We start from the raw sequence: 25,136 nt of genomic DNA, 5'->3' as shown, positions 1-25,136 counted from the left end.
ATAAATGTCTGTTGAGGAACTCGTTGGTCCTTGGAGATGAGGTCATAATTTTTTTCCAACAAATTTTCATGGAAAAGGATCTATTTTGTGGGGGAAGAAGCAGAAAATGTAGGCAAAGTCTACACAAAGCAATCTTTTTTTCTTTTAATTAAAAATCCCTCAAAAATGGTGATAACACTTTCGTGGGTTATCTTATCATTTATAAAATAACACCAGTGAGTTTACAATACTGGGTTAGATAAGAGAGCACTTTAAAATGATAATTACATTGTACTTAAACCCACTTCCACAAAGGATTTGAGGTGACCTGCAACAAAAACAGACAAAATTACAGTAAAATCTGAATAAAAATGGAAAACTCAAGAACAAAGAAAATGTAAAGATAATTAAAAGTCAAGACCATGTCCTGTTTTCATTGCTGCATATTGAACAACCTCAAAACTCGCTTGATTTAAATCACTGTATTATTACCTCTCATGATACTGGGAGTTGCCTGAGTTTAGCTGGACAACTTTCACTGTATTCTGTTGATTGAAGCAGTCACAAAGGTCAGCTGAAGTTCAAGGGGAGGGAACACAGGCCCCACCACTCAATGGGAAATGTCAGTGTCACATTATAAGAAGAGCATGTGAGATGAGATATGCTGAGGCAGCTATCTTTGGAAAACAGAATCTGCTCCACATGGGAGAGAAAAGAGGACAGATACGTGCTAACTTCTCAGCTGAGTTTTTTATTATTATTTTCTGAAGTTACATGTCAGTCTACCTCTCACAAACACATTTCCCCAATAACTTTAATGAACTCCTTATTTTTTCTCCCTGGGCCAGCACAAGGCATTTTTATTCCCCAAACAATAGGCATTAAATAGTTAAACATCTCTGAACTGCTTTGGCCAGGAAGCTATTTAACCGTGTTACACTGAAAGTGTCATGGTATCCATGTTTTAGACTAAAAGGGGTGGGGGGAGGAATGCAATTTGAGGCTGAACTTTTATCAGTAATTACACATCCCCTCCCAAAAGGAATAGACTATGTCTTTCCCATCATCACAGCACAGCAGAGAAGACAAAAATACAGTTCAAGGGGGGAAAATATATGTATACATTTACGTGTGTGTGTGTGTGTGTGTGTGTGTGTGTGTCTAGTAGTTTGTTGCAGATTTGTATGTAGCAAGAGATTGGTAACAACCTAAACTCTGGATGGATACAGAAACTAAATGGTGTAGGGGCAGTGATTGGGGAGAAAACATGCACAGGGAAGAGGTGTTAGAAGATCATTTCTCAGTATATACCTTATGCCATTTTGATTTTTCAGCCATTTGAATACAACTTACTCAAAAATGAAATAAAATTTTTAAAAGTATATTTAGAGCAAGCACATAGAGAATGCCCCCCAAATAGCAATAAAGTGATAAGGATCCTGATCTAAGGAAACCCAAGATCAGCATGAAAGAAAAACTATGTGAAAGACACAGCAATGGATCAATAGACCTTTTACAAAAGAAAAGAGATACAATCAAAAGAGGTTATATTCCCTTAGCTGTACCTGGCTAGGGTTTTCTCAGCAATTCTGGAAGCATTCTCCCTTAGGCTACTGTGGGCCAAGAAGTGCCTACTAGCACGATGGCATTCATTTCCTCAGGGAATTTCCAGCCCTGGGGCTGGTTCCCTCTCATGCAGACTCATCAACAGATTTTGTGAGCACTTTGAGAATGGCTCTGTCTCAGGGGCTGACTCAAATCAAACTTGTGAGTGTGATCAGATTATTTACAATGAGAACTGTCCCAGGAACTAGAATTTCCCAAGTCCATCTGACCAGTCTTTATGTGTGGACCTATATGTGGGAAGTCAAATAATAATCAGGTCGTTTGCTCAGTAAGCTTGGACTCAGAACAAGAGAAATCAGATTAACAGCATCAGCCTCCTCCCAGCCTGTTATGCTCTAGTTCCCCAGTGCTCTGGCCTGGCCCTATTCACCTCCTCTTGCTTCCTGTGGGATTCTAGCCAGTTCCATCACTTGGGTGCCACTACATGCAGATGATTCCAAATTTTGTATTTCCAGCCATCCTCTTCTCTGAACTCCCAACTCATCAAATTCCCATCACAGTCTCCACGTGGATGCTCACGCATAACATGTCCAAAACAGGATTGCTATTCCCCGTCCCCTGAACCTGGCCCTTCCCCTGCTGTCCCATCTCAGTTAATGGCATCATCAGTCTGTCACTTGCTCAGGACAAAAACCTGCATGACATCTTGGCTCAAGTCTTTCTTTTACAGCCCACAGCCAGTCTATCAGCAAATCTTGCTGGTTCCACACATAAAGTAGATTTCAAATTCACTTTTTCTCACTCTTGTCGTTCAGCTCAAATCGCTTCATGTTGCACCTGCAACAGCCTGCTATTGGTCTCCTTGGCTTCTATCTCACCTTGTGCTTCTCTAGATTGATTTCCCCCCCCAAAGAAGTTGTGTAACTGGGTTTATTTATTTAATTAATTTATTTTTGTAATGGCGGTACTGGGGATTGAATCCAGGACCTCGTGCATGCTAGGAACATACTCTACCATTCAGCTACACCCTCCCCTCCCAAATTTTTATTTAAAAAAATTTAACTCCACAAAAAAGTTGAAAAAGCACAATGAACACCCACATACCCTACATCTAGATTCACCAATTACCATTTTACCCTTTGTACGTGTGTGTGCAAGTGCACACACATTACTAACCATGTGAAAGCAAGTTATATCCCTGAATATCTCAGTATGTATTTCCCATGAACAAGGACTTCCCCTCCATAACTGAATGATTTTTAAATGCAAATTATGTCATGTCATTCCTCTGCTCAAGGTCCTCCAAAGGTTTTTCCTTCACACAAAATAAAATCCAAATTTATCATAGTCTGTGTGATCTGTCCCCTGCTTATCCCTTATCTCATCTCCTGCCACTCTCCCTCTAGGTCTCTCCCCACCAGTTACTCTGTAAGTCAGGGCAGGTTTTGCCATACTGAGGTAACAAATAACTCCAGATCTCAAGAGGCTCGACACAAATTGATTTCTTGCTCACAGTCATGTCTGTTGAAGGTTAGCTGGGGACTCATACCACCCTGTATCTTCCCCACTGCTAGATCCAGGATGATGGAGCAGTTACTGTCTTGGACATTACCAATCATCGAGAGAGAGAGAGAGAAGAAGAAGAAGAAGGAGAAGAAGAAAAGAAATCTAGAGAGGCTTGCATTGGCTCTGTTTATAACTGTCACGTGTCACTTCTGCTTGTGACTCACTGTCCAGAAGTAGTCACATGGTCATACCCATCCACAAAGAAACCAGGTAGTGCAGTCCTACCTTGTGCCTGGAAAGAGAGAGAACCAGAACATTTGGCAAACAGCACTCATGAGTACCCAGGCTGGCCTTCTTTCTGTTCCTTGCACACACAAGTTCATTCCAACCTCTGAGTTTTCCACTTGCTGTTCTGTCTGCTTAAAATTCTTCCCCTCTGATCTTCATATGACTCACTTCCTCACTTGATTGAAGTGTTTCTACTTTAACGTCACCTCCTTATAGAGATGCCTTTCTTGACCTTTCAGTGTAACATAATACCATATTCCTTCCCATGACCTCCCTTGTTCACTGCTTTTCTACCTCGTTAAGTTCTTTTTGAAGCACATATCTGATGTTGTTAGTGTGTGTCTTTGTTTTTTGCATTGACTGCCTTCCCAAATAGAATGTAAACCCCATGAGGACTTTGACTTTTTCGCTTCCATACTTCCAGCATGTAGGATAGTGCCTGGCCAACTAGGCACTCAATAAAGTTCAGTGAATGAATGAATGAGTGAATGAATGAATAGGAATGGATCAATTGAAAGACTGACCAAGGCTGCCTTCTCTTGAGCAGTGATCAAGTAGATCCAACTAACATTTACCTCAGTGACTCCACTCTTTTTGGTTCCCAACACTGCCCAAACTCTGATGGACACAAGTTCTTTTTAAAATACTAAAGCACAACAGAGTTCTGACAACCTGGAAGCCATTCTCTTCCCTTCAGGTGACTTAGCATGTCTCTGTTGTAAACAATCATTTGTTCATTTTAAAGAGTTGCTCTCAGTCGGAAATTTTATTCACTATTCTGTGCTGAAAGCCTCCATGTAGCCTTATGTATTGATGACATGTTGTATTATGGCTGAATTACACTTATGCTTAGGCTAACAGTCTGGTAAATATGCATATTCTTGCAGTCTGTGTCCTTCACAACTACTCCTTTGGATATTTGTGTTTAGCACGAAGTAAAATCACCAGTCACCAATGCCAGATCTTATTGTAAATAGATACCTGGGTGAAAACCTCCCTGATCGTAGCAACCACGGTTCTTGTGCCCAGAATAAACACACCTAGTTCGTGATTGGATGTGCTCCATAAACTCCTGGGGTGGGTTCCATTATCTGTCCCCCTATGCAGAGAAATCCCTGCTGCAGCAACAGAAATGTCCATTTTTCTTCAAACAGGGGGCCCCATGGTATATTTACTCTTAATACATACTCCAGAAGTATGTTTATGTGTAACTTCTTGAGTCTTCACTTGTGTTTCTGTCACAATTTTCACATCATTGTGTACTTAATTAACTCCTATACTGGATTCTTCTAATTTGCATTATATGTCTTAAAATATACATTAACTTGCAATATAATTAGTCTTAGTAGTTAGGGTTTCTTATACAGTCCTTCAGGTAGTAATTCCTTCCAGAGCATTAGCACGTGATAACTTGGGCATAACTTGATAAGGGAGTTTTCTAATGTGCTCCTTGAGAAAACTTTGTTGGTCATTTGGGGGAAAAAAAGCTCGTTTTGTATTTCTATTGTTTGCAGTATTTTACTCTAACCTCTAACCTGAGAAGTGAAAAAGGGTATCTTTTATATATGTATCAGAAGAAACAAAATGAACTGTATAGTGAAGACAAAATTGGAACATTTTGAAGATTGTGTTTCTGTTCTAAATTTCGAGACACTGTATAGTGGAAAGAACATAGTACTAGAAGTCAAGCAGACCAGTATTGCCATCCTGGCTCTACCAGTTACTATTTGTGTAACTTTGGACACTTGCTAAATACCTCTTCTGCCTTAATAATAGTACCTACCTCACACAAGTGTGGTGAAGACCAGTGAAGATGTCTTATGAGAAGTGCCTACACAATGCCTGCCACATTATTAAGTAGGAGCTTCATAGATATTAGCTTTATTTCTTCCTTTGGTTGCCCACACATTTTAAACTTCTCCCTCCTTCCTCCAGTTCTTCAGTTACACTAGGTATCCGGTGCCCTACATGGAAAAAAGCTGAGGCCTGTGGGACTTAACGCCAGCATGGACTGTGGATATCATAGGTACAGTAGAAATTTGCTGTGGCAGATTCTATTTTCTCCCATATTTCCCTTGCCATATGTTCTTCTTACAGTATGGCCTTGACACTCCTCCCATGGAGCGGTGGAATCTAAGTCCCCTTTCCTTAAGCCTGGGTGGGCCCTTGTGACTGCCCTGCCCAATAGACTATAATGGAAGTGAAACCATGTGACATCTTAGATCATAAAAGGCAACCTCTTCGTTCTCTTGGAACTCTTACTCTTGAACCCAGCTACCATGCTGTAAGGAAGCTCAAGCAGCCTGAAGAGAGGCCCAGGTGGAGAAGAAGCAAGGCCTTAATGCACAGCTTTGGTGGTTTCCAGCCAACACGTATCAACCTTCCTTCCAATCATTTGAGTGAGTCTTTGAAGTGGATCCTTCAGCACTCAGGATTTACAGGTTTTCTTCATGTGAGTTGTGTCTGTTCCCAGCTGAATTAGATAACATGCCACAGGAAGAAAATCTTCCTGCTGTATTTTAAGAATTTGATCTTATGAGTAAGTATGTTATTCAGCTGTGAAGCACTGATAGAGCTATACATGTTGTCAGGACATTGACATTCTTCTGAATTGTAATGTCTTCAGCCTCCCAAGTGCTACCACCCTCTCCCCCAGCCCCCATCCTACCACCCTGGTCTCCCAATCCCTCTCCCAGGACCCACTGGTTTCAGGTTAATGCCTGGTTCAGCACAGGAGTTTGGTGGGGGGCTGTGGATTTTGCCATAATGCTTTGGTGTCCACTTCAGTTGGTGAAGTATTAACCATGCCATACAGGTTGAAGTATTTTGAATGTCACTCCTTAATGCAAATATATATATATACATATATATATGATCACACCATACATACTATTTTTTTTAGTGATTTGTTTTCCTGTTTTGCTTATCTCCCCACTCTCCTACCCTCTCCTTTCACATTGTCCCCTAGACTCTAGCTCCTGTGAATTACCTACCAGGTTATCCTTCCATATTTTTCTCTATGCTACTTATAAAATCAAATACAAATATGCATGCATATTCATATATGTATATTTGGATTATTTTTGACCTACTTGATTGAGATTTTTTTTGGCTTCTTGTCCCACTCACCACCAAGCCAGGGAAGCCAAGGGGCTTACATGACTGGTGAGTTTGTGTGGAGGAACTGCTTGTGCTTGGCTCAGCATGCCCTTTCTCTTGGGTAAGGAAAAGAAAGCAGGGTCAATGTTACCCCTACAGGTCCAGAACAGGAATCAGCAGGGTTGGGAACCACGACTGTCTGATTCAAAGGTGGAATACTCCCATTAGGAGTTATTTATTGCGTCACCTAAGACCCCATCCCTGCCACAGATAGCGCCAGCTTTTTACTGCCAGTGTCAAGTGAGGTTGCAGCAAAGACCAACTGAAACCACATGGTATCCTTACCGTCACCTCCAGTGTGCCAGCCCTCACCTGCTCACATGGCTGAACTCTCCCTGGCCTCCACACACCCTACCGACCCAGAAGCAGGCCAACAAAGAGAAAGGGAGAGGCCAATGGTCCCACCTCACAAACTGGAAGAAGGACTATGAGCTGGACAGGAGACTGAGATTTTGTTTAATCAGTCAGCCCTAAAAGCAACCACTGGAATGGGCTTAAATTAAGAATCGAAGAGACCCAAGTGCTGTTACTTGGCATTATTAATTTTTTTCCAGTTCCATGGTGAACTGAGACTCTAAAACAGCACAGTTATTTGGAGAACCAAAAATATTCCATGTTCTTTGCCACTGAACAGAGATTCTTCCATTAAACCTACTCCACAGACAGGAAGTTGGAATCATAGACAAAAGATGGAGAGAGATCTCTCCAGTTCACAATTCCAGATCTCGCCAAGGCCCAGCAACATTCCGGCTTTTGGGCACCAGGAGACTCCTCTGCTTAAATTAGCTCAAAGAGTCTAATATTCCTGAGGAGGAAACTAGTGATAATGCTTTAATAAAGAAAGAAAATAAAGATTAGTGGAGTGATTAGATGAAAGGACTGTTTTATTAATTTGATTAGGAAAATGGAAGGAATGGAAGGAATGGAAGGAGAAAGGGAAATGAGTCATTCCAGGATGTGGGATCAAGATATTAGGCCTAATCAGCATAGACTAGAAGACCACTGGGCACCATGCATATAAATAGCTTACAAAGTCTAATTGAATTTGTGTTTTAAGATCACTGCTTTTTGTGTTGTGTTTAAGAAATCTTTACATCCTCAAAGGTTTGGACCTTTGGAATGGTAACTAAGAAATCTCAGAGAAATACTACATTTCAGTAATTCTTTCATAAATACTAACTACAAGTATTTGAATATATATGTACATTAAAGATGTATAATAGATAATATTAGACATAAATATATTGAATATATATTAAAATTGAGCAATCTAGTATAATCCATTCACACTCTGTGAAAACTATCTTGTAATACCATAATAAGTTATCTCTTTTTCCGATTTACAACAAACTTGCTTCAATCTACTCTCCCAACAAAATTTCCCAGAAATTCTGTAAATAGTACAGTGCACTTTTCATTAGGATTGCCTTTTTACCCACCATTCTCTCAGAAATTCCTCCAGTCAGCAGCTTCTTTGGAAATCCAGAAAGCAACCTCATGAAACTGTAGTGTGCACCAGGCTGCAAAGATTTTATAACAGCGTAGTCAGACGATTTTGTATTTGCCACAGTAAGCATCTTCAGGAGACAGCTTGGCGTGGAACAGAACAGGGGCTGCAGAGCCCCACGACCTGTGTTTGCATCCTGAATCTGCCACTCGTTGTGTGACCTTAAGCAAGTCACTTGCAGTACTTTACTTCCCTCTTGGTTCTCTCAGTTACCTATTGTTGTGGAAGAACATTATCCTCAAACTTAGTAACTTTAAACAGCAAACATTTATTCTCACACAGTTTCTGTGGGTCAGGTATCTGGGCCTGGCTTAGCTGGGTGGTTCTGCTCAGAGTCTTTCATAAGGTTGCAGTGAGGATGTTGGCCAGGGCTGCAGTCATCTGAGGACTCAGTGACTGGGGCTGAAGGATCCACTTCACTCATGGACATGGCTGTTGACAGGAGACCTCGGCTCCTCACTCTGCAGAGCTGCTGCTGTGTCTGCACCCCCTGGCAGCTGGCTTTCCCCAGAGGGAGTGACTCCAGAGAGCAAGGAGAAAGTGCAATGCCTTTTATGTGATACTGTCACTTCTGCTGAATTCTGTTCATTAGAAGTGAATCACTGAGCCAGCTTATGTTCACAGGAGGGGAATTAGGCTCCACCCTTTGGAGACAGGAATGTCAAAGAGTCTTGAATTTAAGGTTTTCACACCAGGAAAACAGAAATAATGATCATTGATCTTACTGCACCCTTGAAATTGCATCCTTTGATTCTTTTGAAAGAATCAAAAGTAAACATCTAGACCAATGCTGGCCTCAAAGTATATATTCATTTATTTAGTATTTATTGAATACCTACTACTGAGCTGTGTTCTCAGCACATGATCACATGAGCAAAACCCAGTCCCTGCCCTCAGGAACTCACAGTTTAATGAGAAGATAGACATTAATCACATAATACATGAATAAGTATAAAATCTCTACTTCATGTGTGCAATGCAACGTAGAGGGCTTGGAACTAGTTAGGAAAGGCTTCTCTGGGAAAATGACGTCAAAGCTGACCTAAGGATGAGTAAGAGTTGACTAGGTACTGAAGAAAAAGAAGAGGATTCTAGGTAGAAAGGATGACAGGGGTATGATTAGTGGGTGAAAGCATGGAGAGGACAAGGCACTGGATGAGGCTGGTGTGGCCAGGGCAGGGGAAGCGCTGTGTGCCAAGACAGGAGAGGTAACAGGGAGCCAGCCTCTGCTCTGCGTATCTGTGTGTGATAAAGGAGAGGGGGAAAAACATTTTATACACTTTTATGAGATCAGTGATTGCCAGGAAGTAAAGTTGAGTGTAGGAGTTGACTACAAAGGGGCATAAAGGAACTTTTTGGGATGATGGGTTGTTCTGTATCTCAATTGTAGTAGTGGTTGCAAAAGTATACATGTTTGTTGGAATTCATAGAACTGTAGACCGAAGAGGGTAGATTTTACTGTGTGTAAATTATACCTCATTATATCTGAGTTTTTAAAAATATACTCCTTTGCAAGCACTTTCATAGAGATTATACCATAACATCATGAATTTTCCTATCATATGTGTTTTGGATTTCTTCCAAATAGTATTTTTTAATATATTTTTTAACTGAAGTATAGTCAGTTTATACTGTTGTATCAATTTCTGGTGTACAGCACAATACTTCAGTCATATAGGAACATACTTATATTCGTTTTCATACTTTTTTTTACCATAGGTTACTACAAGATATTGAATATAGTTCCCTGTGCTATGCACTATAAACTTGTTGTTTATCTATTTCATGTGTATTAGTATCTGCAAATCCAAAACTCCCAATTTATCCCTTCCTACCCCCCTTTCCCCTGGCAACCATTTGTTTTCTATGTCTGTGCCAAATACTATTAATTTCTGCAGTATCAACAGAAGGCTGTCACAATGATGTATATTCTACCTGGTGGGGCTGTACCTAAAACCCTGAAGTCAGTGAGAGTGGCGTGTGTGTGTGTGTGTGTGTGTGTGTGTGTGTGTGTGTTTTAGTGAGGGGACTGAGCACATATCAAAGTAAACTAAATATAGTACACTTTTTTGGCATTAAATTAACATGTTTTCACAACTATGTAAAGCATGAAGGGAGGAAAATTTTCAAAGGTAGTAAGTCAAGTTATTTTAACATAAATGCTGATGTTTTGTTTGCTCTATTTTGTTTGTTATTGAGTTATAGTCAGTTTACAGTTTTGTGTCATTGCTCTATTTTTATTCTGAAAAGATGTTGCTATATGAACACAGTTCTAAGATCAACAATGATGCTGAACAGTGGAATTTAAGAGACTGTTCTTTTGTTACAAAACCAATAACAGATATGAAGCAAAGCAGATTTTCCTAGCTCAGAAGCTGTTATAGTGTCTATGATATTATTCTTAGGCAAGACACTAAGGCCATTAAGCTTTTGTGAAATATAAGATTCAAGAATAACACTGGGTTCAGTGCAGCACTGGACTTCCCTTTCAACAGCTGAGCTCTTGAGATTTCCAACATAAGATGTTGTTAATGAAAATGGAATGGATAGTATTCCATTGTGTAAAATACACCACAATTGATTTATTCATTACAAAGCAATGGGAAGGAACAGCCTACAACCACACATGAAACTGTGGATGAATTACAAACAAAAGAAGGCAGGTACAAAAATGGATCCTGTATGATTCCATTTATATAAAGTACAAAAGCTAGGAAAACCAGTCAGTACTGTTACAAGTCAGTACAGCAATCCCCTTGCACAGGGGTTGGGGGAGCAGGCAACTGAAAGAGAGCATGATATAGATTTCTTACGATGGGTAACATTCTGTTTCTTGATCCAAGAGCTGGTTACACAGTTCAGTGTGCTAGTCACTGAGCTGTACATTTATGATATGTGCATTTTTATATGTTATGTTTTACTTCAATAAAAAGATTTTTTAATAAGAAAGAAATATATGGAACAGCTATAGGAGACATGTACCCTAAAACAGAAAATTAGAACATTAGACCACACTTACCATGTTCATAGATTGTTCTGATAGAAGACTGCTATACACGTGCCCACAGAACCATCCTCCTGTCTGAGAAGACTCCCCTCTTTGAGCAGGTGGTTTCAGGAGGTGACACTTAGATAAGGGCTAAGGAGCAAAGGAACACCAAATCAAGCCTAGGAATCAATGAGGTGACACATAGCACAGTCACACTCATGTTCTCATTACAGGGTTTGAGACGTTGCATAATAAATCCAGTTAAAACTTAGAAAATGACCCAGACCTTAATGCATGACAATTTGGGCACAGCATTTCTGTAGGGCTTGGAGTTTGGAAAATCCATTATCTGTTGTTTCTCATTATTTCATTATTTATAAGCAAATTTATCAAACACAGTTTTATTCAAGTCCATTTTCCAAAAGCTGTGAGGGATAAAAGGAGACATAAGACACAGTCATATGATTTAATAAGGACATACTCCAACCATGAAAAGAGAAACTAAAAATACACAGCCATATAGAAGAGTTGAAGGTGGGGAGCACTGAGTAAATATGGCTATTGGCATGCCAGGTAAACTTACGATGTTCAGTGAAGGACAGGGAAAGCTTATCAAAAAAGAACTTGAGTTGGAATTTAAAGGAATAAAGTAGACCTGGAAATGTAAGGAGAAATTTTAGGAGAGAGATTGATAATGTAAACAAAGATGTCAAGGGATCAAAACACAAAGGGGATTTAATTGAGATTCCTTGTGTTGTGGCTCAGTCTCTGAGAAGACATTCAAAGAAGGAATCCAGCACTAAAAGTCATTCATATCTTCACTGGAATCTTGCAGAGGCTATCTACGGGGGTTCATCCAATTGGTAATCTATAGCATCACTTCTTAAAATAAGCCTTTCTATGTTCCTTGATGTCTGATCCCTCTCATGTTGTAGCTGTAACTAGACTAAAGTTTGGCAGACTTTTTCTGTAAAGGACCAGAAAATCTTTGTCACAACTACTCAACTCTGTAGTTGTTGCACAAAAGCAGCCATAACAATATGCAAATGATGGATGTGTTCTAATAAAAATTTGTCATAATAAAGTGACAGGTGACAGGCTGGATTTGGCCCACAGGTCATACCTTGCTTACCCCTAAACAAGACTCACCCGATACCCCACAAAGGTGACTCCTCCCCATAACCTGTGTCCTTTTCATTTTTCTCCCTCCTTCTACCTTTTTGAGTCTTGTCTCTGCAATTAAATTTTATTGCTTATGATGCCAGTTCTTGTTCTGTGATGAGACTCACAGAACAATGGGTAGAGAGAGCAGGAATCCCAGACATCCTGGGGAACTATGGACTGTTTCTAACCAGGGAGAGTGAGTCAATCCAAGTGATATTTTAAGAAAATTAATCTGGCAGCACTGTGTAGGATGGATTGTCGTGAGTATAACAGAAAGCAAAGAGACCAATTAGGAGGTTATTGCAAAGGATTTATGCAATAGATGTGGAGTCTAAACCAGAATGTCAGCTAGGAATGGTAAGAATGGAAGGATGTGGGACAAAGTGTGATTCAGAGATTAACTGGGATTGACAACTGATTAGATGCAGAAGAATGCAGAGGAAGGAGTCAAAGAGAAGTTAAAAATTACTAAGATACAGAGGCTAAGTAGGAAAATACTTGCATTGTTTTTGTCTGCTTTTTGAGTTCTCCTTGTCCCATAAATGTCAGTGTTCCTCAGATTTCTTTCCTTAGTTGTTCCTTTTCTTTCCCTTCTCTACTCTTCCCCTCCTACCTCATAAAATTTTCCTGACATGATTCAAATTTACAGCTTTGACTATGACTCCTTAGCTGATACATTATCTGTAGCCTGAATGTCCTTGGTGAGACGCTGACTCCCTACTTGATGTCTCTAAGAGGACTCACAGACCCTCAACTCAGGCTCCGGTTGAGGTTGGCTTTCCCCTACTTTCAAGCCAGTAAATTGGCCTATTACTGTTTCATGGATGCAGGCAAAAGCAGTTAAGCTCTTGGTATAGAGACAAAAGTCTTTACTCTTCACAACACAGCAAGCAGCATAAGCAGCAGCATGTTGATGTCAGTTGCCCTGAGCACCCCAAGTCCCACTGGGGTGATGTGGAGGGTCAGATAGATGCTTGCACACCCAGTGGGTTGCGCCTCTGGAAAGGGACACTGAGCCTGAAGAACCTGCGTTGTATTGCAAGCAGTGAGCAAGCCTGCTCTTTGTCCTGGAAAGAGTCCCTCAGCGTTACTCAGGGCAAAAACAAACTCAAGAAACAGCTCAGGTAAAGAGCAGTCATTGCCTTGCATTCTTAGCATACTCAGCAAAGCGTGTTGGGGTACAAGAGACCTCATGGAAGATTGTTCCAAAAGTCCGCGTTTCCAGGATGGAATTCACCAACTTCTTCCTTAAGACCTGCTCTTCTGTTTCCGGTCTTGGTGAAGGGCTCCATCTTCTGCCGCAGTCACTCAAAGCAAAAAGTGGCAGCTATCCAGGCTTCACTTTATTTCCTACTCCCCTCATCCAAATTAACCACTGAATTAGTTTCCTGTGGCTGCTGTAACAGAGTGCCGTAAACTGGGTGGCTTGAAACAACAGAAATTTATTTTCTCACAGTTCTGGAGGTCAGAAGAATGAAATCAAGGTATTGGCAGGGCTGTGCTCCCTCCAAAAATTCTAGGGGTGAATTTGTCCTTTGCGTCTTTCAGCTTCCCTGGTTTGTGGCCACGTTACTTCAGTCTCTGCCACCAGAGTCACAATCGCCTCCTCCTCCTCTTCAGTCAAATATCCTTCTGCCTCACTCATACAAGGATCTAGAGCCCATCTGGATAATCCAGGATAAATGCCTCCTTGCAAATCCTTAATCACATAGTTTGCCATATAAGATAATATTCTGGGCATTAGGATGTGGATGTACCTCTCTGACTCAGTCCATACGTCTCCAAGTTCTCTAAAGGTTCTAGCATGGTCATTTTTACATAATGAGTCAAACTGAATTTGGGAGTTATCCGCATAGAAGTGATGGCTAAAGCTGTGAACACGGAGCTAATGAACACTTAATTCCAAATTCAAACCCAGTATAACTCCGAAGTTCGTGCTTTTAATCACCCGGTGCTGTCACCTTCTTGCCCTTTTTAAGTGTTAATTTTGTCAAAAGTTCAGAAGTTAACAGCTACAAAAAGGAAGCATGGGCTCAAGTCATACCAATAGCCCCTCAATCCTTGAGTTGGCGAGGGTTCCGTGGGCATAAGAAGCCCTTTGCACCACCACCACCACCACCTCTGAAAGATTCCCTACTGAAAGGTCAGTGTGGTGCATGGATGCCCTGCAACTGAGTAACCAGGAAGCTGAGTTCCCTTTCTCACCAGTTCCCTGAGATTTGCAGGTCAGTGCTCAGATTTTCAGTCTGGGAAGTAAAAATGACCCTGATAATCATCTGCCTACTCGATGACTCCTCCGATGGGGAATTGGTGCAGTCTAGTGAGAATCAGCCCTGATGAGGGGCATTCATTATCAGCTTCTCATTTTATGGAGACTCTGCCCTGCAGGCCTAATGAGAACATGGGAGCATAAATCCTTAAGACTTATGAAGCACTTTAAATTTTGTAAGCACTTAGCTAAAATTAATTATCCAATTAATCTCCAAGGATGATAACCAAATGATTCCTTCTAAAAATTATCATTATTTATCAACAGATTAGAAAGCTAAAAGCTGATGGAGATATTTTGCATGACTTTCCAGAGGAGAAATTGGAGTCATTGAGAGACCAAATTCCAGCCCCGTCAGGTCTTGACAAAAAAGCAACAGAACCCAAATATGTGGAGGTGGGACCCTGGAATCTGCCCCATCCCACTGTATGGGAGTAACTGGAGGCTTCTGTTCCTCTCTCAGCCATACTAGGATTCTGCCCCTGCTTCTCTTGCTGAGCTGAGAAGGTGTTGAAGTCTTCATGAAAATGAAAACATTTTATTCTGGGAATATTGATTGACTTGCATATTAATTTAAAATGAATTTTAATTAAACAAGAATGCTTTTAAGTCAGGGACCCCTTAACTATGATTTTTTATATTACTGGCTTTGTTGATACATTGAGAACAAAGAATTGAAGTCAGGTGGCAGGATTTGAATCTCACTTACTACCTGGGTGACTCTGGGCAAGGTACATGCTTCAGCTTCCTTTTCCATAACATGGCATCATGATAGTACCTGCCAAATAGTCTCAGTCTGAGGACTGAATGGGTCAGTATAGGCAAAAGCACTTAGCCTGGTTCCAGGTACATGGTAGGTACCCAATTAATGGTTATAGCTACATGGCTAGTTAAGGACTTGGGATTTTATCACAGCAAAAAGAGGACATGAGTGCGTTCCCCGCAGTTCTGTCTCCAAACCCTTTAACCATATGGATACTGAGTGTCCAGCAGACTCACAGCCCCCTCACATCCCTCTTCCTTTTCCCTGATTCCTCTGTGACTGTCTTTTCCCATCTCTCTGTCTTTCTGTTACTTTCTCTCCCTCTCTTCTCCCTGCCTCCCCTTTTCTTTTCATCCCCCCTTCCTGTTTCCTCACTGTCCAAGACAGTGAAGGATCCCACAGTTGGCTGGGTGTGCTTGTGGGAAGAATTTTGTCTCATGAAGTATCAGAGAAAAACAACCTGCCCTGTGAAGATTTCTGAATCTACTCCCTCACTGAACGGACTTTGTGTCTGTGCCTCTACCCAACTTTTTGTATCTGTCTCTCTGTGCCTCTCTCCTTGTCTTGGTCTGCTTGTCTTTGTTTCTGTCTGTGTCTATCATTGTCTCTTGCCGTGTGTGTGTCGGGGGTGGGGGTGTTCCCTTTACCTGTGTGGGTCCCCACAGCTGGGGGAGGTGAGCTCCCTGGGCTCTCTGAAGACCTGCTGGTTGGGAAGAAGGCCTTGTGCCTCCTTCTGCACTGGGACATGATTGAGAGAACTGTTTTCTCCAATGAGAGTGACTATCAGTAGGACCTGGCAGGCAGTTCTGGAACTCAAGGGAGTCAGGTGCCTCTAGGTAGCCCCTGAGTAACAGGACTTTAAGCAGTGTGTCTATGAACAGGTGTCTAAGTGGAGCAGAGATGATGATTCTAATCAAGACAACTTACATGAAAGTTAACTGGGCACATATTTAATGATGCACATAATTATGATTGTGCTGCATGGTAATTAGCATAAATGGTAAGGGGCTCACACAAATGACTGTAATTAGTATTACTTTTTCACAGCTAAGCCAAATTTCATTTCCCCTTTCTACATTGCTAATTCGCCAGCATCTGTAATCAATGTCAGTGTTGATAATTTCTTGACGTCACGTACTGTTTACTCATCACATCCCATGAACATACTTAGATCTAGACACACAGATGCATATGGATACACACGCAACACACACACACACACACACACACACAGAGTAAGCCTGGACTCAGCTCTCTAAAATGAGAATTCCCTTGTCCCTAGTTCACTTATCCACTTCTGCAGGGCAGAGGTTCACTCTGTCCCACCTGTGAATCCCCACCCCATTCCCCTCCTTCTTGGATCCTTGAGATCTTTAGAGAGGTTTGACCACTGGCTGCAGTGGACTGTGAGTTCCCTTCTAATCCCTAAAGTTCTATATTAAAAATAGTAATGGGGAGTTGAAAACACAAATGCATACATTTTAGTACTGTCATAATTATCACCATCTTTATCATCACAAAAAGTTATAATTATTGAATTTTAATGTGTTCCACATACGGTGATGTGCTTTTCTTATGCACAATCCCTTTAAATTTTGAAGTAGATGTTCTTTATTTCCTAAATGAGAAAACTGGGGCCTATGGAGGTTTAAGTATTTGCCCAAGGTCATGGAGCAAGTCAGTGGGAAGCTGGGATGCAAATTCTGGGGATTTTGACTTTAAATTCATGGTGTGCAGTCTACGTGTTCTAGCAAAATGTAAATGGTAAGGACAGATATTTCCTTCCTCTAAGTCTTTGATTTTTTTTCACCAGTAACTTTATTCATAGGGCAGAGCTGTCTTATTTTTATAGGAAAGAAGGGGCAGTTGGCACTGGATACTTGAAAGGGGTTTTGCTGCCAAAGAGGGGAGAGAGAAAAAAAAATGAAGAGGCTCAGAGCACAGCCAGTGTTGGGATGTTTATTAAAACCAAACTTGTTCATCTTCCCTAAATGATCATGGTGATCATCTAAAAAGTTCTAAGGAGTCCAGAAGAAGAAATCTCAGCATTAGGGCTGTGTCTAGCCTTGCAGCAGTTCCAGTTGGGGGCTGCTCTCGGAAGAGGCTTTTGCCTCCACTGGGTTTGCTCTTCCCACTCATTAGGCGAAAAGTTCTCTGAGTGGTCCCCCTAAGCAGTGTCCCCTACAGGCAAAATGGAGCAATTCACTCCGATGAAGGAAAAAGAGGATTTCGTGGACACAAATGGAGGGCAGGACTGCGGCCTCCCCTGCTCACTGTGATGCATTCGTGGGACAGGTCTGGGCTACTCCCCCTTTCAAGAGCTGCCCCTCCCCCTGCTCTAGCCTTTGGATGGGCTTGGGAGCAGCCTGTTCATTCTTGACCCCGCCTCCTTGACTACAGTGAGTAGTCCAGGAATAGGCACATCTTCCAAGTCAGATCAATCAAAATCCTTCCCTGCATGTGGGGAAAGGGCCTCTGTGGTCTGAAGACTGTTAAGGTGTGCGAGACCCTGAAGAACTGAAAAGTTCCCTCTGTGGCCCTCCACATCCTTGTCAACTGTAGCTTGTACCCCTGCTTGCCGGTGATCTCAGCCTCTCGCTGTTTCTCCCACTCCTCTTGGTAAAATCCAAACAATGGCTGCTAATTAGTCAGAATAATTCTTCCCTTTTCTGACAACCATTTCTGAGCAAACATTCTTGAAGCTAGCTGAACTTCAGCTGACCCTGCTTGCTGAAGCCCTATAAAAAATTCCACCCTCCTTCCCAAGTTAGAACGCTCCTTCTCTTGCCGACAGTTTTGAAAAAAAAAGACTTATGCTAATGGCGCTCTTGTTTTTTTCCACAAAGAAAATGAGTAAGAGATGCTGAGATGCTAGCAGCCAGTCCACATCTTGTGGAGAAGCCAGCCTAAGAGAATGAAGTTAACATAGGAACAGGTGAGAAGATAAGTGCTGGGAAGAGAGAGAGGGAGACAGAAAGATGGAGGCAGAGACAGACAGAGAGATACCCAGTGGTGTTCAGTTTTCCATCCTGTTTCTCTAAGGTCAGCACCACATCTGTTATCACCATTTTTTCTTATGTAAGTGAACTAGTTAAAAATGTAGGGTCAGGAAACAAAACTGGAAAAAAAGGACAATCACAGCAGTCCTCAAGTTTGGCTGTGGTAATGTATGTTTTTTGTAACTACACTGAGATAAAATCAAACCTAGAGCCTCTATGTCCAGGAATGGGGGTAAACATTATTTTTCCCTTTTAAGTAGCTCATTCAACTAGACTATTCTGGGTAAATTCTCCACCAGAAACTCAGGGTTCTCCCCTCACTCCTTAGTTTAGCCCCACTTTGTTGGAGAATCAAGTTGCTAAAAGATCATTTTTTAAAATTGTGACTTTCAGTTGCTTTGCTGTACACCTGAAACTAACATTGTAAATCAGCTACACTTCAATTAAAAATAACAATAAAAATAAATAAATAAGTAAATAAAAAATCCCAAGGGAAAAAAATTGTGACTCTCTAATACAAATATAAAATAAATGTATCAAAGATTTTATTTCACTCATTATTTAATGAGGAAACCAGTAAGAAGTAAAAACTGGTTCAAAGGAAAATCCAAAGGAAAAGTACATCTATAGGCAATTAGGGATACTGAATTGAATTTGCTGATAGATGCAAAATTGGCCTCTTCCATAGAGTGGAAACTGATGCACCTTCATTGGACAAAGTTCACTTGTATTTCTAAAAATGGAATTATTTGCATCACCACCAGCCTTCTACAAGTTAATTTCAGTTTTTATAGACTTGCAAAATAATCAGGGACAATGAAAGACACAGATCCCTGTAGAAATGGATAATACCAAAAGGGGCCTTTCTCCAGAGATTGTGTTTACAAAGAATTCTATCTGTATAGCCTGATCCTCTACACAGGATCTACAGAATGGTTTAAATAGAAGTGAGATTTGAATAACGAATTTGAGAAACTTCCTGCTACATAAGACTTACAAATTGCTGCCAAACTAAAGATATTCTTCTATTTTCATGCAGTCCCTCAACCCAATTCAGGGACATTGTGACAACACAATAACCATCTAAATTTTTAGTTTTCCTCATAAATTTTTATTAGGGCAGTTCATCTAGGCACTCTGGGAAACCTTGTCACAAGCCCTTGGCATCTCCACCTTGAGATGTATATGCAAATGGAGTGCTATCTCAGAGACTAGCATTTCTATAGGAAGAAGAAATAGGTTTAAGATTCAAAATCAGACAAAACAGAGCATTTGAATATGGACTTATAGCCCCAATTAGGAAAGCTTGAAAATCATGATGAAAAAACTTAAAAACCAGCACCTTTGTTATCTGGCCCTCACTTGCTTCTTGAACACATTGTGCTTCCGTTTGGATATTTCATCCTCATTTTTGCATCAGGAATCATGTTGCACAGTTTTGGTTTGGGTAGGTGATAAAGAAAGAAAAATACTCATGGTCTGATGAGGTGGCTCCTCAGAGCTCATGATAGATTTATTTACTCCTCTTTTGGGAGAAAAATATGGTCAAAAAGACAAGTTGAACACCTCACAACCAAATGGAAGATCAGCTTCTTGGATAGCTTCCCCACTCATAATTGTGAGAGAGTTGGAGACAAGAATTAAGAGTCAGTGATTGCAAAGGCAAAGACAAAGGAAGGTCCATTACAGGTCCAGGTGAAGGGACACCAGAGGAGTGAAGACTGAGAGGAGTCATCTAGGCCTGCCCTGTTTATTTTGCTTTCATCTTGGTCTAGGATGGCCCTCTAGGGTTTAAATACCAAAGTTGGTATTGAACGCACTAGTACAGGACTAGGGTCATTCTCTTACTCATCTCTTCATTCATGTATATACTGAACATACAGCAACTGTCATCTTGGTGCCCCTAAGTCCTCTAGTCTGTGTAGGTGCTTTCATATTTAACGTTTAAACAAAAATGGCTTGAGTACCTAGCTTACATGCCATGGAGAGTTCAGTGCCTTTCCCACGATTTCTGCAGACCCCAAGGGGATTGACTGTGCTCACTCTTTGCTCAGATGTTCTAGTCCTGCTGCATTCTCAACCCCCCTTACATTCCACTTCCTCTAGTTCTTCCCTTTCTCCATCCGTTGTCTCCTTAGAAGGGAAAAATAACACATTTTTCTCTAATTTCCTCACTGATACAATTTCATGTGTAGCAAACATTTACAGAAGTTTGGAATAACTTTTGAAATAGTTTTACAATGCCAGACAGTAGAGCAAACAATTTACAATAAAGCATGCCTCTTCTTAAAACCCTTGGGGAAAAAAAGACGAAGGAAGTGTGGCAAAAAGTTGATAAAGTCTAAAATGATTGGTTATGTAGGGTTAATTTTTCCATTTTTGCCATTTTTACCTATTATAAAGTTTTCATAACAAGAGTTTAAACAAATACACTAGTCATGGGGCCATGGACAATATTTTGCTGTCAGAGTTAGGGTAAAGGCAGAGCTGCCACGTCAGAGTCTCCAAAATACAGAGGTTAATGATACAGATGATTAGACGTTTATTTCACTCTCAGAACAGCTGACTCCTCACAGTCAGGCAGATTTCCACACACCTTCCATCATGTTTCCCTGCCTTCCCCTAGGGCCTTGTCCTTGACTGCACAGTCAAAGCTGGGCTGCAGACAAGTCTGTGTGACCATTCACAGAGAAGACAAAAGAGTGGAAACGCAGGCCAATTACATTCTTGCTCAGCAAGTGAACAGAAGTTACACATGTCACTTCTACTCATGTACCAGAGTCAGAGGGCCACACCCGGCCACAAGAGTGACTAGAAAATGCAGCTTCTAACTAGGTGGCCATAGGCACAACTAAACTCTGTTCCTCTGGAAGAAGAGAAGGTGGCTCTTGGCAGACACCTAATAAGCTCCCCGCACCATCTGTCTCCTTCTGCAGGATCCCGGGCCTCCCTCCTTGGGATGGGGCTTCTGTGTTCCCTCATCCCTCCCTCATCCCCAGCTTCCAACATCTATATGATACCCATTTGTTATGAGTGAGTTGTGCCCCTCCCCATTCATATACTGAAGTTCTAACCACCAGTACCTCAGAATGTGACTGCATTTGGAGAAAGGGTCTTTTATTAAACAGCTTTATTGAGCAGTAATTAATATACAAAAAACTGCCAAAAGTTTCCTCCTGCCCCCCTCCTTATGTGTGTGTGTGTGTGTGCACAGTAGTAACACTAAATTTGAGATCTACCCTCTTAACAGATCTTTCAGTGTACAGTATTGTTAACTACAGGCACTATGTTGTACAGCAGATCTCCAAAATGTGTTCATCTTGCATAACTGAAATTTTATACCTATCGAACAACAGCTCCCCATTTTCTCCTCCCTCCAGCCCCTGGTACCATTCCACTTTCTGTTTCTATGAGTATGACTATTTTAGATACTTTATATAAGTGAGATCATAACAAGATATCACCTCACACCTGTTAGGATGGCTGTTATCAAAAACACAAAAGACAAGTGTTGGTGAGGATGTGGAGAAATTGAAACCCTTGTGTAATTGTTGGTGGGAATGTAAAATGGTGCAGCTGTTATGGAAAACAGTATGGATGTTCCTCAAAAAAATTTAAAATAGAACTACCATACAATCCAGCAATCTCACTTCTGAGTGTATGTCCAGAAGAATAGGCATCAGGATCTCAGAGATATCTGCACTCCTATGTTCATTGTGGCATTATTCCCAATAGCCAAAATATAGAAACTATCTAAATGTCCATTGATGGATGAATAGATAAAGAAAATGTGGTATATACATACAATGGAATATTAGTCTGCCTTAAAAAGTAAGGAAATTCTACAATATGCAACAACTAAGTCCAGGTTCCTATGGATGAAACTGGAAGACATCATGCTAAGTGAAATAAGTCAGTCACAGAAGGAGATCGTCTTTAAAGAGGTAATTAAGTTAAAATGAAGTCGTTAAAAGTGGGCCCTAAGCCAACATGACTGGTGTCCTTATAAGAAGAGACCGGGAGACAGACACACACAAAGGAAGGACCATGTGATGACAGAGGGAAAAAATGGCTGTCTACAAGACAGAGAGGCTTCAGAAAAAACCAACACTGCTGGCACCTTGATCTTGAACTCCTAGCCTTCAGAACTATGAGAAATTTAATTTCTGTTGTTTAAGCCACCCAGTCTGTTTTCCATTGTTATGGCAGCCCTAGCAAACTAATACCATGCTTCTCTTTAATGCAGAACAGTTTTATTCTCCACTAAACTTCTGAACCCACGAAAGCCTCTCTTGGTAAACCCTTAACCTCATTAAAGCTCTCTGCTAAACAAAAGGCCATTCTCTCAGGATATCTGCCCATTCGTAACATAGAGTACCCAACAAGCTGGGAAATTAGCCTTTCCTTGAACAAGATCAAACTCTTTGGCACACCAGTCTCCTTAAGTTGGAAGGGAGCAGTATAAAAGTCTATTCTTCCTTCATAAAAAAAAATGCTACCTCATTAGGAGCTGGAAGCATCTACAGCCGGATTTTCTTTTGTTTGCCTGAAACAGCCGTTTCCCCCTTCCCACCACATTCGCATGCACTCCTTCACCCATTCCTTTAACTGGAATCTGGTAAGAGCCTCCGGGCTTCAGGCCACTATGTGGAAGATGCATGGCCTGAGTGCAGCACATCAGCTCCAGCCCTCATGGGGCTCATCCCAGCGGAGAGGCAGACATGAAAAGAGTAAACAGCCCAGTAAAATATAAGTTGCTAGTTATGAAGGACTGTAATGAAAGTCTCAGGTACTGTGACAGAGAATAAGGCAAGCAGGTTTAAACCACTTTAGAGCTCTCTGAGGAGAAGACACAGTACAAATCCTGTAGGATGGGAAGGCACAAACATGTCAAGTGGAAAACTAGGGGAAGAGCATTGCTGGAGGGGCTATTCAGGGGAATATATCCAGGGATGTTTTTCTTGATTAAAAAGGAATGAGGCACCATGTCCATCTAGGCACTGGAAATAGAGCAGTGGAGGGAAAAAAGAAACTCTCTTCTTATAGAGCTTATGGTCTAGTGGAAGGAGATTTAAAAAACAAATAAATAAGTGAATGTATAATATGACAGATGATGGTAAATGCTGTGAAGGGAAAAATAAAGCAGGATAGCAGAAAAGAGTAAAAGGGTAAAGGGAGGTTGCTCTTTGGTCTAAGGAGGAGAGAGAAAGCTTTTTCTGATGAAATAAGATTTGAAGTTTTTTTTTCCTTTTTTAAAATTGAAGTATCATTGAACAATGTTGTGTTAGTTTCAGGTGTACAGCTAAGTGATTCAGTCATATATATACATATGAATTTTTTTCCCAAATACTTTTCCATTATAGATTATGACAAGATACTGAATATAGTTCCCTATGCTATAGAGTAGGTCCTTGTTTATCTATTTTATATACAGTAGTGTGTATATGTTAATCCCAAACTTTAATTTATCCCTCACCCCCTTTTCCTCTTTGGTAACCATAAAATTGTTTTCTATGTCTATGAGTCTGCTTCTGGTTTGTAAATAAGTTCATTTGTATTTTTTTTTTTTTAGATTCCACATTATTATAAGTGATCTCTTTCCACATATAAGCAACATACAAGATATGTTGTTTCAGAGAGACTTGAAGGGAGCTATGCAGCATCTGAGGAAGAGCATTCAAAGGGCAGGGAACAGCAAGCACCAAGCCTACTCAGACACTGCAAGGAGGTCAGGGGGCTGGAGAGTGGTAGGAAATGATGCCAGAAATGAGTTGATGTGCACCCATGTCAACCAAGGTTGGGTGTCTGGATATGATCAGTTAGATGACATGAAACTGGAGCACTGGAGGGTTTGGGGCAAAAGAGGAATGCAATTTTACAAGGATCATTCCAGCTGCTGTGTAAAAAATAGTCTGTTGGGGGCAAGAGTGGAGGCTGGGAGGGCCATGAGGAGGGTAATAACAGTAATCCAGGGCACAGATACTGGTGGTTGGATGTGTGGCTATTGTGGAGGTGGTGAAAAGCTGTCAGGTTAAAGCTGTCAGGTTGCAGACACATTTTGTTGTTGAAGCCAAAAGGACTTGCCAAATGGATGCATGTAGGTGTGACATGGAGGGATCCACGATGACTTCAGGGTTTGGCCTGAGCAGCCAAAAGGATGGAGTTGCCACTCATGGAGCTGAATGGGGCTGTGGATCTCCGTGCATTCTCCTGTGCGGAGTTCAGTGCTGCTCTGCCGAGGGGTCCACATCTCTAGCACGAATTACTGCTGACAGTTGCAGGGCAGAAGAGAAAGGAACCAACATTTGTTGAGGGTTTAATGTTTGCCAGTCACTCTATCTGCTGCTTTATTATACATTATCTCATTTTTTCTCCACCAAAAAATCTACTAATTTCATTTTTTTATTAAAAAAAAAAGAGTGGATTAATGAAACCGAGACCACGTGGGGTTAAGAAGTAGTCCCCAGGTCAACCAAGTCAAAAGTGGCAAAGCCTCTCCAAACTCAGGAAGTCTGTCTGGCTCTCAGATGTATATGCATCCTATTGTTATGGGACAGGATGCTTGAAAGGTGCTCAGAAAGACAGACAGGCCCAGGGCTCAAGAGATCATTGGGGAGAGTAGGAAAAAGTCTCAAATAAACCAGAAAATTCTTTAAAACCAGTTCTTCTCAGGTTCAGTATCTGGACTGAGCCACATTCTTTGCTTAGCTCCGCACTGCATGTTCCTCCGTTGCCACAGTCCAGCCTTTCCCTCTCCCTCCCCCTAGTCATTCTGAGACATCCATCAAGGGACAGTCCCAGCTATGGAGATGGGCAACTTGGCTACAGAAATACTACTAAGTCTTTATCTCTAAACCCTTCCACACTGCTGCCATCTCTACCTAATTGTAAATTCAGTTATCAAGTTAAACTTCAAGTTTAGAACTTGTCAACTGTAACCCAGTCCC

General features: G+C 41.2%; 1 protein-coding gene across 6 annotated transcripts in view; it reads left to right on the top strand.

Annotated features, from left to right (window-relative positions):
- Window positions 1-25,136, top strand: part of BBS10 (Bardet-Biedl syndrome 10) — a 140,284-nt gene that overhangs the window by 4,734 nt on the left and 110,414 nt on the right. Inside the window, exons 3-4 of one of the 6 annotated variants that reach the window (XR_010383130.1) lie at window positions 5,275-5,365; window positions 5,614-5,738. The exons of 4 other annotated variants lie outside the window; for them this stretch is intronic. The gene's annotated coding sequence lies outside the window, so the exon portion shown is untranslated. The remainder of the gene's footprint in view (window positions 1-5,274; window positions 5,366-5,613; window positions 5,739-25,136) is intronic. One more of the 6 variants, XR_010383131.1, reaches the window with a different exon arrangement.

The sequence above is a fragment of the Camelus dromedarius genome, chromosome 11 (assembly GCF_036321535.1).
Source record: "Camelus dromedarius isolate mCamDro1 chromosome 11, mCamDro1.pat, whole genome shotgun sequence".
Taxonomy (NCBI): domain Eukaryota; kingdom Metazoa; phylum Chordata; class Mammalia; order Artiodactyla; family Camelidae; genus Camelus; species Camelus dromedarius.
The sequence above is the reverse complement of the archived record's forward strand: the minus strand, read 5'-3'. Positions and strand labels throughout refer to the sequence as shown.